Source organism: Pleurodeles waltl, chromosome 7 (genome assembly GCF_031143425.1).
Source record: "Pleurodeles waltl isolate 20211129_DDA chromosome 7, aPleWal1.hap1.20221129, whole genome shotgun sequence".
NCBI classification, from domain to species: domain Eukaryota; kingdom Metazoa; phylum Chordata; class Amphibia; order Caudata; family Salamandridae; genus Pleurodeles; species Pleurodeles waltl.
The window spans coordinates 1318063193-1318081199 of record NC_090446.1 but is presented as its reverse complement, the minus strand read 5'-3'; the positions used below and the strand labels follow the sequence as shown (position 1 = coordinate 1318081199).

Genomic DNA, 18007 nt, shown 5'->3' with positions numbered 1-18007 from the left:
GAATAACTGGGTTTTGTCCATTCAGCATGAACGTCCACTTAGCTTGAAACAAAAACGTATGTTTACATTCACTCGTTCCCACAAAGCTTGTGTCATAATATGATTTAGGTCTATTTACACAAAGCCTCCCTACGTGTATGGCATCTAAAGCTATTTTCCCTTGTGTCTTTATTGCGGCAAAAGCATAATTATCTACAGATGTCCTCTTGTGTAAGTCCCTTTCTAATTTCTCCTTCCCCTCCTTCCTCCTATCATCAGTGTGATCTAGAAAACTTTTCTCTATTGGTGAAAGCAAGCATGTAAGGTTTTCTCTGTGGGCGTAAGCTGTGTGAAAAGGTGACAATGGCTCAAAGAAACCCCTAACTAAGTTTATATAATAATCTCTTGCTGTTTTACTCAGGAGCTCAATTATAGGGATATATGCAAATACAACATCATAATTGGAATAAAAGTAATGAATATACTCCTGGCCATAAACTCTGGTCATTAATAAACTACATGAAATTCCACACGTAAGAAGCATGCTATGATATGTCACTCCTTCTTTTACTGAGGTAGGTATTTGTGTGCACACATAATCTTTCGCATCCATTGTCTCAACATACTCATTCAGCAAGCGATAGAAAACGTTGGACAAAAGTTCCTTCTTATCATGCAAATATCTTTCGTCTCTTTCGAGTTTCTTCAAAGGAGTTAGTTCAGTAGTAGGTTTGGAAGTAGAAGCATCATTCGCATCTCTTTCATTCCCTCCATGCATTCCGAGAATTATTGCCATAACTGTTAGTACACATGCAGTTATTAGACCTATACACATGTATTTACAACACTTCATTTTATGTCCCTGTGTGGTGTAGCCTGTCAGGATCTATATAGAATCAGAAAGTTGAAGACACTTTATCAAATCAGATTTGCAGATATATATATAAAGCTGAACGAGTTAAATGTTCACACAGTTCTTTTTAGCAGCTTAGTCTCTTATCGGTTTAGCAGCTTTGTCTCAAGATCGGTTTCAAAGTCAATCAAGTTAGCAAGGTCTTATCCGGTTCAAATAGTCAATTAGGTTGTCAATGTCTTATTCGGTAATGTTTCATGGGATTTCACTTTTCAGGTACCAAAGTGTGATTCTGCTTCTTCGTTCTCAAGACTGAGAGATAGGAATTCGTCTGACCAATCGTTAGTGGCTATGTATGCCCACTCCGGACCAGAATATTTTCTGCTTGGTATTCTTTTCCTTTTCAGTTTTGCATCTCCTTTTGATTCTCTCTCACTGGTGCCTTGTTCCTTGGCTGGGTCTTTTCCTTCACTTGGTGTTGTTATTGCGACAGACACTTCTTTTCTTTTCTCTTTCAACTTTGGCCCTTCACTTTTGTTCAATATTTCTCTAGTCCTTAATTTCACTGGCGATATGCTTTGTCTCCGTTTCGCACTGTTTTCACCTGATGGACCTGCAACCGGTTCTGGAAGAGTTTGAACAGTTTCACTCTGTCCTGTCTTGTCTTCTCCCCCTAGGAGGTCAATCAGGTTTTCCTTTTCTTTTCCTGTATCGTCTGCTTCTGGGAAAGCCCTCCTCTGATCAGGCCCTCCTGTTCCTTCACCTGTCGCAGGCTCTTTGTCACCTTCGGGATCTTCGTCACTTCCTGAGGCTTCTCCTTGGTCCTCCTCAAATGAATCAGCTGTTTCTTCCTCAGAAAATATTTCCCCTTCCTCTATTTCTGCTTGTTCGCCTCCAGGTTCTCTTTGTCCTGTCTCGGTGCCTGGTACTCTCTTGTCAGTCGCTGGTGATTTCAGCGCTTCAACTTCCTCTTCTGTGGGGCACGTCACCCTTTTCGTGTGACTGGCGTGAATCCAGTTGGGAACTCCCGCACACTTCACAGCGGTGGTAGTTGTCAGAATCACTTGGAAAGGTCCTTTCCAACGGGGTTCCAGGCACGATTTCCTCATGTGCTTCTTTATCACGACCCAGTCACCTGCTTTCAGGGCGTGTCCTGGACCTTGAATCGGTGGCAAGGTGGTTGCCTCCACCTGGTGAGAAAAAGAGCGTACCACATCAGCTAGACCTTTGCAGTAGTCCAATACCATATCATCTGTAAAATTTACAAGTGCATTTGCAGGGACTGCTGGGAGTCTCATGGCTCTGCCCATGAGGATTTCGTGCGGCGATAGTCCAGTCTTTCTATCAGGTGTGTTTCTCATTCACATTAACACCAAAGACAATGCGTCAGGCCATTTCAAGTTTGTGGATGCACATATTTTCGCCATCCTCGATTTCAATGTGCCATTCATTTGCTCCACTAGTCCTGATGCTTCAGGGCGGTAGCTACAATGCAATTTTTGCTCAATGTTCAGCGCTGCACACAGTAATTTTATTACTTAGTTAATGAAGTGACTTCCCCTATCTGATTCTAAGGAGATCGGGAATCCGAAACGTGGTATTAGCTCTCTCAAGAGTAGTTTTGCAACTGTAAGGCTGTCCAGTGACTAAAAATGCACACAATCACCAACACATATTTCAAGCCTCCATGCACAGGCATCTCAATAAAATCCATTTGCATCCTGGTGAATGGCCGACCAGTTCTTCCAATGTGGCTCAAATTCACTACTGTTCCCTTCCCTGCGTTCATTTGTTGGCAAATGACGCAACAATGGCAAACTGCTTCAGCAACTTGACGGAATTTGGGATTAAACCAATCAATTTTGAATAGCCTAATCATGGCATCCCTTCCAAGATGGGCTTGTCCATGATACAGTCTGGCTAACTGTGTCAAAAGACTGTCTGGCAGAACCAATCTCCCTTCACTTGAAACCCACAAATCATCTGGTTTCTTTCAGCACTGTAACTTGCTCCATGAGAGTTTCTCATCTTCACTGACATCATTCTGTAGGGATTTCAATTCTTCGATTGTATCTACAACTTTTAGAGCAAAGGCTTCACTTGGTTCAAGTTCTGGCTCATTTATTAAGTTCCATTCGTCTCCGAGCAATATACAGTTCAATGCGCAAAACCTCGCGACTTGATCTGCATATCCGTTTCCCAAAGAAACGAAGTCTTGTGATTTCGAGTGTGCACTGCATTTTACCACTGCTACTTCTCCTGGCAACTGGATGGCATGTAACAATTCTCTTATTCTTTCACCATTTTTCACTGGCGATCCTGAAGAGGTCATGAAGCCTCCCTGTTACCACAACTGTCCAAAATCATGCACTATTCCAAATCCGTACCGACTGTCAGTGTAAATGGTGACTTTCATTAATGCGGAAAGTTGGCAAGCTCTAGTAAGGGCTACTAGTTCCGCTACCTGTGCAGAGTAAACTCCTTGAAGCCAAGATACTTCCAGAACACCAGTTATTGTACATGCAGCATATCCTGCTTTCAATATTCCTAGTGCATCTCTTAAACATGAACCATCAACAAAAATAACTTGATCGTTTTCTTCCAATCGGGTGTCTTTGATATCAGGTCTTGGCTTTGTACAAAATTCAGTCATCTGAAGACAGTTGTGATCGATGTCTTCAGCGTTCACAATTTGGACATTTTCACTGGGAAACAAGGTTGCTGGATTCAACGTAGTGCACCTTTTCAGCTGCACATTAGGTGAACCCAGAATTATTGTCTCGTACCTTGTAACCCTAGTACCGGTCATGTGCTGTGTTCGGGAACGTGTCAAAAGTATCTCGACTGAGTGAGGGACCATGACTGTTAAAGGGTGTCCCATCACTATTCCTTCACTTTGATTTAGGCTGATACCAACTGCTGCTACGGCACGCAAGCACCTTGGTAAGGCTGCTGCGACCGGATCCAAAGTAGCTGAAAAATATGCTACTGGTCTGTTTACGCCACCATGGGCTTGAGTCAAGACAGACAAGGAACATGCATCACGCTCATGACAAAACAATGTAAAAGGCTTTGTGTAATCAGGCATACCTAAAGCTGAAGCCCTGCACATGCATTCCTTTAATTCAATAAAAGCATCCATCTCATCTCTTTTCAGCACTATTTCATCCAGCGCATCTTTCTGGGTCAGTTTCAGTAAAGGTTTGGCTAGAGTTGAGAAATTGGGAATCCATTGGCGACAGTAGCTCACCATTCCCAAAAACTTTCTCACCTTTCTTCTCGTCTTCGGTGGGCTCATTTGAAGTACGCTTGTTATTCTCTCTTTCATAATTCTTCTCGACCCTTTCTCTATTTGGTGACCCAAATATTTCACTTTCTTCTGGCAGAACTGTAATTTTGAAGGGGACACTTTGTGTCTGTTCCTTCCCAAATGGTTCAATAGGGCAATGGTGTCAATTGTACAGTCATTTTCTGTCTTGGATGCGATCAGCAAATCGTCAATATACTGTACCTGGGTTGATTCAAATGGTAATTCCAATGATTCCAAATCTTTCTTTAAAATCTGATTGAAAATTGATGGTGACTCCGAAAACCCTTGAGGAATTCGACACCAACTGTAGACTCTGTCCAGGAATTTGAAACAAAAGAGAAATTGGCTGTCCTCATGGAGAGGTAAAGAAAAGAATGCTTGTGACAAATCGATGACTGAGAACCACTAAGCATCTCAGGGAATTTGAAACATTATCACAGCTGGATTGGGTACTACGGGACAACATTTGACTATTATGTCATTTATTTTCCTCAAATCCTGGACAATCCGGACCTTTCCACTCGGTTTTATTAATCCCATGATTGGTGAATTACATGGACTACTTAGCACTTCTTTCAGTACTCCCTGTTTCACAAACTCATCAATGAGTTGGGCGACTTTCATGAGGGTGTCTTGCGACATGTAGTATTGGGGTGTCTGGGGAAAATTTACATTGGGTTTTACGGTCACTTTCACTGGTTCTACTCCTTTGACCAATCCTACTTCTTTCCCTGTCATATCCCACACTTCCTTTTCAACTGTTTCCTGTAACTCAGCAGGAATATCTGCTTCAGTGAGCATTGGATAAAGAGTAATCAGGGGATGCTCTTCATTGACAGTTTCCACTTTGTCCCCTCCTAAACTGTCCTCTTCTTCCTCATCACTGTTTGTCTGAATTTTAATTCCATCATTTGAACACATAATCGAACATCCCAATTTGCACAATAAGTCTCTCCCTAATAGTGATATCGGACTTGAGTCACACACCACAAATGTATGTGACCCTTGAAAGTTACCAATTCTGACTTGCACTGGATCTGTGATTGGGTTTGTCAGATACCTATTTGCTACTCCCACTACTTGAACTGTTCTCCCTGAAAGTGGCAAATTTGGTACTTCGATGCTTCTGACTGTAGAGCGTGTAGCTCCGGTGTCAACCAAGAACGAAACACTGTGACCCATAACTCTTCCTTCCACATACGGACCCTTTTGATCAACTTCCAATGATGCTGCAAGCATACAATTTCCATCCTCATCTGAACCTTCACTCTCCCACGCATCGTTCATTCCATTCTCACTGTGTAGCGGGAATTGGTGTACTGTGTCATTTTGATTCATTCCTTGACCCGTGACCTGTTGAGGAAGCATTACGTGTTGCTGATTCATTGGTGCTAAGGGTATTTGCATTTGCTGGTTAGGTACCATAGGAAACTGCTGTTGCATTGGCTGCAACTGTGCCATTTGTGCACGGGGCATTTGCACCTGCTGCGGTTGTATGGATTGTAAACCCTGCATCTGATTTACATTATTTTGAAATTTTGGATTTGGGCCTCTCAATTTTGGTCCTCTCATATTCTGAAATGCATGGACATCATTGTTTTGCTGGCCTACACCTTCCTGCACCAGCATTGGGCACTCCCGTTTCCAATGCCCGACGATTCCGCACGTGTAACATGGCATCACCTTCTTCATTGCCTGTATACCATTTGGAATCATAACAGTATTTAAATCAGGACCATTATTCACAAAACCTCCTCGGCATCTGCCTCTCATCTGTGGCTGAAACATAACACTTCCCTGCTGTTGCTGCTGCGGCAACTGTTGTTGAAAACCTTGCAAACCTGTCTGAGCTGCTCTAAGCTGCATCACCATCACCTTTTCTTTCAACCTTTTCTGCTTTGTCTCAATCTCATCGCTGCGGTATTTTGCATAGTTCAACACTTCGTCGATCGATTTTGACTGCCAACAAATCAAATGCATTTTAATCATCTGACTGATCTCGGGTCTCAACCCTTCCACAAATCTGAACACAAAATGGAGCATTTCCTTTGCCTCAATCGTTTCCGTGCCACTGTAATTTTTAAACGCTTTCAATAATCTCTCATATGCGCATGTATTGACTCTTTAACTTCTTGTGCCGTTCTGTCAATCCTCTGCCAATCCACATTTTTTGACGCAACCTTTGTTTTCAAGTGCTCAATCACCTTATGGTATAAACTCATTACCGTAGGTGACGGTGCACCTGTGTCCCTATCTCTTTCTGGTTCACTTGCCGGCCAACCTACAGCCCTCTTACAATCTTCCCACAAATCTGCTGGAACCACAATTTCGAATAAGGTGTTCAGGTCTTCCCAAAGACATTTTGCGAGTTTCACAAATCTATCTGTTTGTTGATACCATTCAATTGGTTTCTCTCTTAATTCAGGGAAATCGTCCGTAAAGGATTGAATATTGCACCTGTGTCACGGTACATGTACAAGTTTTCCCCCTGCTATTTCTCTCGTTGGCAACATGGTTATCAGGTCGTCATTCTGTTGTGCTTTTTCATTCCGATCTGGGGTACTTTCTTTCTTTTTGTCCTTTTTCTTAACCCATCTACTTTCCCACTTGTCTAAACATCTCCAGACCTGCGCGCTCTGCAGTATCTCCTTAAGGTGTGTTTTCATCCCTGCAGATCTCATGTGTTCAAAGTCTTTTGTCTCAAAGTCTAGCCTGTAACTTCTGCTCAAATGTTTAGTCTTACCTATATCGATCTCGTTTCTGTCTGCAATTTCTTGTAACTGCTTATGTACCCTGCTTACTTCTCTTGTAATTCTAGGGCACATGTATCTTCTTCTGTGTATGATTCTAACCTGTTCAGACCCATCGTTCCCTCTACTAGTTCATCTGCTTCCATGCCCAATCTTATTTTATTCAAGTATTCTTCTCCCTTCCCGCTGGGTGTACTCTGTGGGGAGTTCAGACTGTTGAACCATTGTGTTAGCTGTTGTGCGTTCAGTCCCATCAATGTAGCACTTACATCAACTGCTACTAATGGTTGCTGTAACACTTCAGTTTTTGAAGTTAGCAGTACTATTAGTGGTGGATTTGACCTTACCACAGTTGACAGAGCACAAATTGGAATTGGACTAAATTCCAACAAAGACCCAGATCCATTTGGCAGTCTTCCTACCGGAGTTATTTCTGGAGTGTTTTCTATGCATCTTCTCCCTGTCTCATTTTGTGTCATTACCCCTTGATCGCATACGTTTGGGTTTGCCTGTATATACAATGGCACTGGCGGACCTACAGTGATAGGCAGAGATATTGCATCTGGATTCTGCCTGTTCCCCAAATTCTGTGGCATGTTAATCCCCACATTATGGTTCATCATTGCTGGCATACCTAACTGGCTCTCTGTTACTCGAGTGTACCTCGGCACTTCTTGTACCTGCTTTTGAGGCATCAAAATTTGTGTTGATTCGGCTTGAATCAATGTCGGTCTTTGATAATTCTGTCTTCCCTGTGCCATTAAACCAGAAGTCATTCCCAGATTATGCTCATCAAAGCAGCGCCTTTGAACCTGCGGCTGATAATTATCGACAGGTTTCAATTTAGGCACGTTGGGATATATTCTCTGAATTTGTTGTATTTGTGGTGTAAAAGGCATATCGGAACTGCTCTGCCTCTGTGATATTCTCAAATTCGGTGTCACATTACCTTGTATTGGTTCTGGAGGGGCAGTACTAGTGCTTGAGCCTTTTTCGCTTTCCACATATGGTGGCGGGCGATCGTTTAGCAATTACATAATGAACTCCTCATCTTCTGACCTTTTCGAATTTCTGTTGTTTTCTCTATCTCTGGATTGACTCCTGTTTGTTTTATAGGTAGCTTTCCTTCCTTCCGTCTCTGCTTCGTCAGTAATTGCTGGAAACAATTTAATTCCCTGCAATACGTCTGATCTCCAAACCTTTTGTGTGCTATCCCATGTAGTATCCGCTAGTGTCTTTTCTACTTTTCTCACTCTTGTCCCAAATTTATTTTGTTGTTGGTTTCTAGCCATTAGCTCCCAAATTGCTAATGCTTCAAATTGTGCCGGTCTTGGGGGTACTTTCATGTCGTATAGCGCGGATCTTAAATTCTCCAAAACCCTTAGATTAAACGACCCATGAATAGGGAACACTACACTTCCATGCTTTTCTGTTAATTTGCACCATTGCTTTAGCCAAAGACATGGTGCGACACCCTTTTCTTCAATCACGATGTAAGCTGGTGTACCCTCGGGCGGCGTTTCTTCTCCTACATTTGCTTTAATATATACATCTCCCCTTAAGGCACTCTTAAATGCTTTGAAAAATTTCATCTTTCCTTCTTTTATTTTTCTAAAATGTGTAATCAATAAATGACTTTAATTCCCGGAATACTCTTAGCTTGCCTTTCCCCACCAATTGCGCTTCACGGACTGCGTCCAATCCGTGCGCGACCCTTCTCACCAACCAACCTATCCCAGCACGGCTCCTAGTGACGTTACACCCACACACTCCGGCTGACAAAGTCTTGCGGCTTGTCCTCCTTCATTCAGCTTCACTCAAAACTAATTTCTGCAATATATTGCGAGCACTAACCAAAAGGAGAAAACAAATCTGTCGGTTTACTACAGGAAGGGTAATACAATCACTTCAGAAACCTTAGGGATTTTTCACTAGCCTCGGCAGTTATTCCATCTTTCTCGGTTTCCCGCTTTCGCAAGCAAAATTTGACCCGCAAACTTTACTCTCAACTGATCAATGAACTATTCTAGTGCACCTTAGTATTCGTCAAATCTCAAAGTCGAAAATTTTCTTTCATTCCTCAATATTCATACTGACTCGTTGACCACGCCCGATCAACCTATTAAACCGAACAGATTACAACATCAATCAAGTGTCTCATACACCTTTCAACATACTCCGGAGCCTCTTGACCTCGCAGGGCCCGTCTCAACATCAACAACCATGTGGACAATTTTTCCTGCACAAAGCGCTACACACATGTGAAGTTCGACGACTTCCCTACTCTCACACTTTGGAGTAACACTCCTCTAAAATCTTTTAATTGGAGTTCGTAACCCCCTAAAATCCTCACAAACTTCTCAATTAATCTGCGGCAATAAGTTGTGCAAGCGCAAAACCCTAACTTCTCTCATACTGTCACTAGAAACGCCGGAAACATTCTCACACCTCCATTTCCTCCATTCGCAAGCTCCGAGATTCCGGGAAAGTCATTGGGGATTTAGGGCATCATCATCGCTCCAACTTGTTTTATCAAAGAAAATTCTAAGTTGACTCCATCTATTGTGCGGATGGGGTCCCAAAGGGCGAAACCATCAATCTCTGCTACCATCTACTGATAGCGCGTCCAGTCCTCATAAATTACTTGTACTTGGACACGCTGGAGGTCGGTGGACCTTTTAACCTAGTGGGGCTCTCCTCATCCAAGAATAGTCGGATCGCTCAAATCAATCATCAATAATTAATTATAATCAATAACCAATTAATAATCAATCAACACATTAGGAATCAACAACAATCTGTATTTTGACACACCATGACCTTTCGGTCATGAATAACCACACCAGTTTATTTGAGGTTAATTAATTTATTTCCCTATATTAACAAAGCTAGCACAATGTATATAAGTCTCAAAACCAAATTATATATGTATACGAACATTACTAGCTGTCCATAGCGGCGGAAGAAATGCAATCTACGCAAAATCTGAATTATAATGCACTCGGTTATAGCAATACAAATCACTAATATAAGCAACTGAATTGGACTAATTTCATACATCGGTCAGCATAACAAGATTTCAATTTAGCATGGTGCATCAGATGAATACCTCGACTAGCCTCTAATTACCATTGGCATGTGGGGCTTCATGCAAAACGAATTTAGTCAACACAAATTTAGAAAACTTCTAGCTTGGGCCCTATCAAAATAAGCATTTGGTACCTAGGAAGGAAAACACGATGCATAATACAATTATCCTTTCATATTTACCAAATACAATCAGCATACAAGGAAAAGCCTTCGTCCTTCAGGTACCGGTTCGATCAGCATGGGGCAGATTTCAAAGGGGCAAAGCTAAGGGCAAGTTTCCTTGCGGCAGCAAGGAGAATGGGGCAAAGTTACTGCCTGGGCAATGCGGGGCAAAATTAAAGTTAATGTCTCTAGGGTGAGAATTTTCAAAGTCTCTTTCTCTGGAATAGAGAAAAGGGCATCAAGATGTCGTCTAAGATGGCGTCTGGCATTTGGCTTCAAAAATGGCATCAAGGAAAATGGCTGACTTCTCTTTGTCCGGTGGGTTTAAGTAAGAAACATTCAAAATTCTTCAGGGTCTTCCATTGGAGGGTTCATAGGGTGGCTTCAATTTGACCAATGAATAGTGTCTTTCTCCTAGTACTCATTTTTACAAACATTGTCCTTGGAGCCTTGGAATACAAGTTGCAACAAAGTTGGCCAATTATTTCGGTATCAGTGCTTTTATTGTCCGCACCTGCAGAAACTGACCTTGCTAAAAAAGGGATGAAACCGGCCTAGCACGACACCTTGGAGATAAGTATATTAGTCATCTCTACTGGAAAAATACAGCTTTAGAGTAAAATAATGTCTTTGTTACTACAAGTGAAACCACGCAGTTAAAATTTGAGACCAGGCGACTAGGCCAAAGCCTCTGCTAAATTTAAGCTAAGCATAAAACAGTTTCAACAAGAAAATCATAGAATACATTTGCAATTATGACGGATTACTACATTTTCAATTCTTCATGATTAATTAAGCTCGTTTATAATAATGGCGAACTACTCCCTGGGCACAATTTCCCACGTACATTATTTTTCTTTTGGTATACGATTTTGGTTACATAATATATGAATATTTATTAGCTTTCTTTTTCCACGTCATCAGATGTGAGAGGTTCAGGGAGAGAGGGAGAGAGAGAGAGCGAGCACCCCCCCGAAGCGCACACGGAGCCAAGGAGGAAGCCGGACATGCGCTCTCAAAGACTGTTAAACAACAAATGAAACTTGAAAAACAGAAAAGCAGTACCGTGACTTTAACTGTAAAGGGATACACCTCATCAAATCAAAAGCAAGGGTAAGAAGAAATCCTCGAGTGGCAGGACAAACACAATACGAAAGAGAGCCATAGGTAACTGATGTAGTCAAGAGAGCGATCCAGTCAAGAGCCAGGTGCCAACAACAGCGCACACTCTAAGGCAGTGTTGTTAAAACTTTTTAATGCTTCGCCACCCCCTCCAGGTGGGCAAAAAAAAAAAAAAAAAAAAAAAGGAAAATCGCCCTCTCAGAATTTTTCACATTTATTCTAATAATTTGGGAACGATTACATATATTTAGGCTTATTTAAACATTGCGGTTAAGTTCCGTTACCTTTTTCAAAATGAAAAAAATGTTTTCTGCTTAAAACAAAGCTCTGTAATCTGCATTATGCATATTTTGTTCAGATCCTGGCACCCCCCTTGGGATCCATTGAGGCCCCCCTAGTTTGAAAACCGCTGTTCTAGAGTATTGTATGCAATGCTCTCTGCACCAGACAGCTGAAGCGGTCTCTATCACGACAGAAGAAATAGGACTTGATTAATTTTTTATTCCTAGGACAACTTCAGCACTGTGCCGGCATTTTGGTCTTCATGTAGTTTACACAATATAGACACTAGGCAAGACACACCACTTCATACGTATCGTTCAAACAACAATCCTTGGATTTGCATAGTTTAGAGACAATTGTACTATGGTCTGTTTGGTTTGTATTCGCCATAGAACAAAAAGGATGGATGGCTGGAAAGTTGAAACGCATGTTGGATCTACCAGTGATTAGGTTCACAGGGAAAGCTGTTTTTACCGAGATTAAAAAATTCCTTTGTGACTGTCACAGACATTCATTCTTATAATTGTTTGGCACAGTGGCGTGCAAGACACTATGGCACCGTGCTGGAAAGGAATATGGCTGAAGAGAGAAGCCCTTCAGCAGGAAGAAGTGTATCAGAGAACTTGGGCACAATTGCTGCCCATTGTAAGTAGGTTAAAGGGGCTCTGTATAGGCAAATTTCCCTTGCCTGGAAGATTGTGAAATGACCATGTTGCTGCTAAAGCTCAAGGAATTAGGGGGCAGATTTATGAAAAGGGGTGCTGCACCTTGTGAAACGCCACTTTTCCTGCGCCCCTTAGTGCCTAACGCCACTATGTGTGTGCCGTAAATAATATATGGCGCACAGTGGCAGTAGTTAAGCAGTTTGCAGGATTAGGGTAAAAAATGTTGACGCTAATCATGCAAAGTACCCACAGGCCGATTGAAAACAATGGGAGCCTCCTGTTAACGCCTGCTCTGAGCAGGCATTAAAAATTCTGATAATAATGGTGCAAAGAAATCTTGTCGATTTGTTTGCGTCATTTTTTCAGCCTCCCCAAATGGGAGAATGCCCCCTTTACATACATTATGTCTTGCACAGACATAATGAGGCGCAAGAGGTTCCAAAGTAGCGCAATGCAAGCATTGCACCACTTTGTATATATGGCGCAGCATTTTTGGCCATCTAGCTCAACATTAGCATTAAAAAATGACGCTAATGGGTCATTAGGATGACGCTAGGCCCGCTTAAATCTGGGCCTAGGTATTTTGTGAGATACTGCACATGCCTGGCGGTGAAGAAGACGGGCTTCTTGAGAGGTCTTTGGAAGAGTTGTTACCTGTATTTTATTTAGGACTTAGGTTATAATATTCAATGTCCTCTAAAATATGAATGCCATGTTGCATGTTTGTTGCTTCAATCTATCATAGATTTCAATGTTACCAGTGTAACGCGTTCCTTCTTTTTAATTTGGCACCCATAGTATTATTTCACCTATTTTAAATTCAAGACTACAAGTCCCAAAATGCAAAGGAAGAAGTCTAGGTTGGCCAAACCACGCACATAGTGAATTGTCGAAATTTAGATCAAGGGGCTGATCTTTCTATGGAAGTTTCCATTTTGATCCAGACGTGCAGAGTTTAGTTTAATTATACATTACCTAGCGGGGTGGGAGGCCGAGACGGGTGCAGAATTGCGTGGGATCAGCCCGTGGCTCGAAACCCACCAACACCGCGTCGACCCTTCGAGACTTCAGTTATTTCTTTAAATGGCGAACAGCTCAGCAGTATAATCCCTTCCTACATATCTCTGAAACTATCGGCCCTTGGTTAGAAACACAAATGGATATTGCCGTTGTGCAGTTGTATTGGTAGGCAGAAGGATAGCTCTATTTCATAACAATTTCTGCAAATACCATTTTGCAAAAATAATACATGCTGATGTACCAACGTTTTTTTTTTTTTACAAACATCATATACGTAGAAGCATATAAAATAATTGTATTTTTTGCTAATACAAAATTTTGTGAAATGTTTCGTATACTCAACAACTAATATCCACTGCACAATGACCAAACTGATTGACAGTGTCAACATTTATTAATTACAGTCGAGTACTTGTAGACTGGATATAAAATGAGAAAGTAAAACACAAAATGTACAACACCTGAATTATTTACCCTTTAGATCAGTTATTTCCGCGCGGAGCCTCAAGTGCTCCTGCTTGCTGTGCATCTGCAGTGGAACCGCACCAGGTGGGAGTCGCTCATCAAAGAAGGGACCTGCTCTAAATTTCGATTTTTTTAAATTTAAAATGTATCTTTGGCCATGCAAACAGGAACCTCTAGTACTGGCAACGTTACTTACTGGCCACCCATCTGACAAGCCTGGAATACACATGTTTTACATATCTCTGTGTGAGTAGCCCAGACCAAGTATTTTTCTTTGCATTCTGGGACTTGTAGCTCTGTTGCCCCCGTTTTTAAATCACTAGTTCCAGAAATCGAAGAAACAACTTCGACTGGATGAACTGGCTACTCACACACAAGGATCTGGGAACCATGAAGACTCCAAAGCCTATCCATATCACAAATAACAAGGCAGGTTTTGTAGCTGTATTATTTCAGGCGCTAGCACCACACACATTGTTGGGTTAATTGATTTTCAGGTCTCTTTGATGCCGAGCGACTAACATGAAGCAGGTGACCGCTTCAGCCATTCCTGGGTACTTTATCAGTGGCAAGCACATTGTTTTGTGCGAATTATAGGTCCACATTGGTAACAGAAAATTCAGCCCCAGAGACTAATAGATACAAAGCCAGACTCATAAATACAGAGGGTACATTTAACTTTCAAATACACATTGCATACGATTAGTTTGTTTGGCTTTTAAACTGGTTTCTTTTGCATTTTAACTGCATTTTCTGTTCCACGCATAATGAAAAGTTTAGTTTTGACGCAACATTTAGCTATGCACGTGAGATGAGTGCTAATACGCATTTGATATGGGGAGAAAATGCATAAAACATTATTCGTGCAGTAATCTACCTGCTTTAACCGAGGGCGATGGCAAATGGGTTGTCAGCAATTGACTAACGCCGACACTCATTTTCAAGGTTTGAAGTGACCAATGGCATCAATATTACCAGCTGCAGAGGCACACAAAAGGTGGAGACACCTGAGGAGCCTTCAAAATACTTGGAAGGGATTACTGAGAGGACTATAGCCTTGCTTCCAGCAACAGCTTATTTTTAAGCAGCTTTTTGGAACGACAGTGCCTAATCCTTTTTAAAACTCCACCCAGACCGGCAAGTGAAACCTTTCCCTCTGTGAAAGATGAAATAATTAATAATACATCTGCTTTGATTAGTCGCTAAGAATTGACATGAATTATACTAACATAAAGAAATCAAGTGTTTTGGAAAATGTGCCCAGCTAGGTGGCAACCATCTTGTGTACAACATTAATAAAGAAATAATATTAACTGCTTAGAAATAATATGCATATATAGAATTAAATGTATTAGTGAACCGTGCTAATGTGTTTTTGAAATGAATTTGCTTAATTTACTAAGCAAAGAGTAATTATGAAATTATGGGCCTAGTCAACAAGGCCTCATGTTAAGCTTCATGTCATAAATAAATGTGCGTAAATGTTTTCTGTTTCAAACAAAGAATTCACATTTGTTCTTTGTACGCATCGTGATGACCAAATAGATTTCTAACCTTGCAATGTTAAACTAGTTAATGTCTTAAACTTTCTTGTGAGAACTGTCTGCTGTAATGCAATGTACTAGCTACTGATACATTTGTATCTTTGGTGCGTGAAACGCTGAAGTGACATGACAGTGGCTTCACTGGCTGGAGTTACAATTGCAACTAAAAAGTTACCTGACGAAACTGGTGATGAGAAGAGGAGCCAATCATCAACGTGTGAAAGTCTGTCAAGTTATATCATAGATTTGGGAATTAATGTTTATTGCTTCTACTGGGAACACACGATGTTCTGACAAATGACGACACAAGAAATTACTTTGTGGATTTGACATATTCCGACTGCACATACCAGGAGTAGCGGAGTTCCAGTTACCCTTTCTTCCTAGTTTTAGCCTCATTGCGTTATTATTGCTAGTATTGATTGTTAACGCTATTGCTTAGTTTGATGCACTTTCTAAGTTGGTTCAGTTAACTTAGAGCCCAATCATAAATGAGCCAATCCCCTTCGCTTCCCCCTGCCAAAGCTGACTAGACAGATGTCCAACTGAAGAAGAAGTCCCTGCTTACTGATCCATTCAGGAGAGGTATAACAAAATGAAATTGTTTCTGTTATATATTTTTGTTCTTTTCTTTTAGGTACCAACCGCTATATTTTTAGAGCCTTTGCTAGATGTAATTCCAAATTAACTTTTGCCTAATTTTCTTTTTGCATGAAATCCAAACATGCCATTCGAATTAGAGGGTTAGTTAATGGGTCCATGTTCAACAAATGTTATGAAAAAGGATTGATTTTATTCACCTGTTGAGTCTAGATGTATGCCATTTCTATTGTTCAGATATTGTTGTTATTAATTTGTATGGTAAATCTTGAATGATTAATGTGAATTACTTTGGTTAGACTGAGGTTTTTCTGCCGCTTTCGTCAGCCTGTGTTATTCATATATGTTTATCATTTGGTTTTAAGTTTAATTTATGTGATATTAACATTGTTAATCTAGGGAAATAAACTTTCTAACATTACCAAAGGTGTGGTTATTCATGGTCACATGGGTCATGGTGTGTAAAGTTTACAGACTCAAAGTTTCTGATAATTGATTTGTTAAACCAAGTTGTATTGTTGTTAGTTGGGTCATGAGAAAAAATTATGTCCATGGAGGAACATTCTCAGTGGAGTCAAAAGGTCCATCAAACCCCTAAGGCATCCCTTTATCAATAAATTATCTGAGGCCAAATAAGGCCAGACGCACTCACAGTTTTTAGTAGCAGAAACGGATAGTTACGTCTCCTTAAGAGGCCACCATGACTTCCCAGTTATAGATAAGAAACGGATGGGTATGTCCCCTTAAGAGGCTGCCATGGTTTCTCGGGCATAGTGGTGCTCAGTTTTGGTAGTTTTTGGTAAAAGACCATCGGTTACGAGGCTGCCATGGTTTTTCAGTTCAAGGTACGCAGTTTTTAGTAGCACTTAAAAGGTAGCTATGGTATTTCAGTTCTAGGTAATAAAGTGAATGGCCGTGTCTCCTTGAGAGTGTTCCTGGGGCTCACAGTTTACTGACAAAACTGCTCCTTAAAGTAGCTCCCAGTTCTAATAGCAGAAACAAAAAGTTATGTTCCCTAAAGAAATCACCATGTCTTTAATGTAAAATACCATTTGATGACTTTCCCGAAACCTTGGGTTTTGCCAATGCTTATAATAATAACTAGGAGTGGCCTCCTCAGAAGACAACATGGTAGGGGCACTGTTATCAGTAGCCCCTCCTTCCAGGTCCGGGGGGACACCCTGAACCCGGTCTTCCAGCCCAGGGCCTGTACCCTCAGACTGGATCACTGCCTGGCAAACCAGGACTTTCTGGGGGGCACACCTACCCCCCACCAGGTCAGAGTTTAACTTCTGCACCTGACCATCCAACCCAGAGTCACCACCCTGAGGATGAACAATTGCCTGGCATACCAGGACTTTCTGGGGGGCACACCTAACCCCCACCAGGTCAGAGTTTAACCTCTGTACCTGGCCATCCAACCCAGAGTCACCACCCTGAGGTTAAACAATTTCCTGGCATGCCAGGACTTTCTGGGAGGCACACTCAGCCCCCACAAGGGACACACCGTCCCCAAGGGCCACACAAGAGTCTGGTTGGCGCAGGTCTCCTGAACTCTGCCCATCCGGCAGAGTCTTGATCGCCCCCAAACCAAAAACGGTTTCACCTGGGTCATTCCTGGGGGCCTCTGCTTTCAGAGCTGACACCTGACTCTCTAGGACCTCCACTGGGGTATGCAACCCCCTCTCAACCCTCTGTCTGGACTTCTGCACCCCCTCACTAGGAGTGGTACTGCCAGACACCAGAACTGGTGGGATGCTGGCTACAGTCACCCCCCCAAGTTCTTCTGACACTGCGGGCGACCCTCAACAGGTGGCCCTACGGTACATGCTAGGCTTCCCTCCTGCCGTTCCCTCATGGAACCCTCCAGGACCTGGGACCTACCTGGGACACTACAATCCTCTCCCACCTCACTTGGTTGGGAAACACCTAGACAACTCCCTTCAGGAGCCCCCCCAAATGCCTCTTCAGACTCTCTGGTACTCACCCAGAAGTCTGCCTCCATTGTAAGCTCCCTGGGGTCAGAGAACTCACACTCCACCTGGTGTTGGCGTAGCTCCGGAAAATAAGGACCAGACATATGCTCTCCAGCAATTACATCACTCTGCCCTTCACATGTATAAACCACAGTACCCTTCACCCAACCATCCAGTGACTCAGCCTTG

The 18007-nt window shown here is 42.0% G+C and overlaps 1 protein-coding gene across 2 annotated transcripts in view; it reads right to left on the bottom strand.

Annotated features, from left to right (window-relative positions):
* LOC138246241 (sulfotransferase 2B1-like) overlaps positions 1-14612 on the bottom strand; it is a 610220-nt gene extending 595608 nt beyond the window's left edge. The window contains exon 1 of one of the 2 annotated variants that reach the window (XM_069200649.1): positions 14576-14612. The gene's annotated coding sequence lies outside the window, so the exon portion shown is untranslated. Of the gene's footprint in view, positions 1-13707; positions 13806-14575 lie in introns of those variants that run through there. The other variant, XM_069200648.1, reaches the window with a different exon arrangement.
* Positions 14613-18007: the final 3395 nt, after the last annotated feature.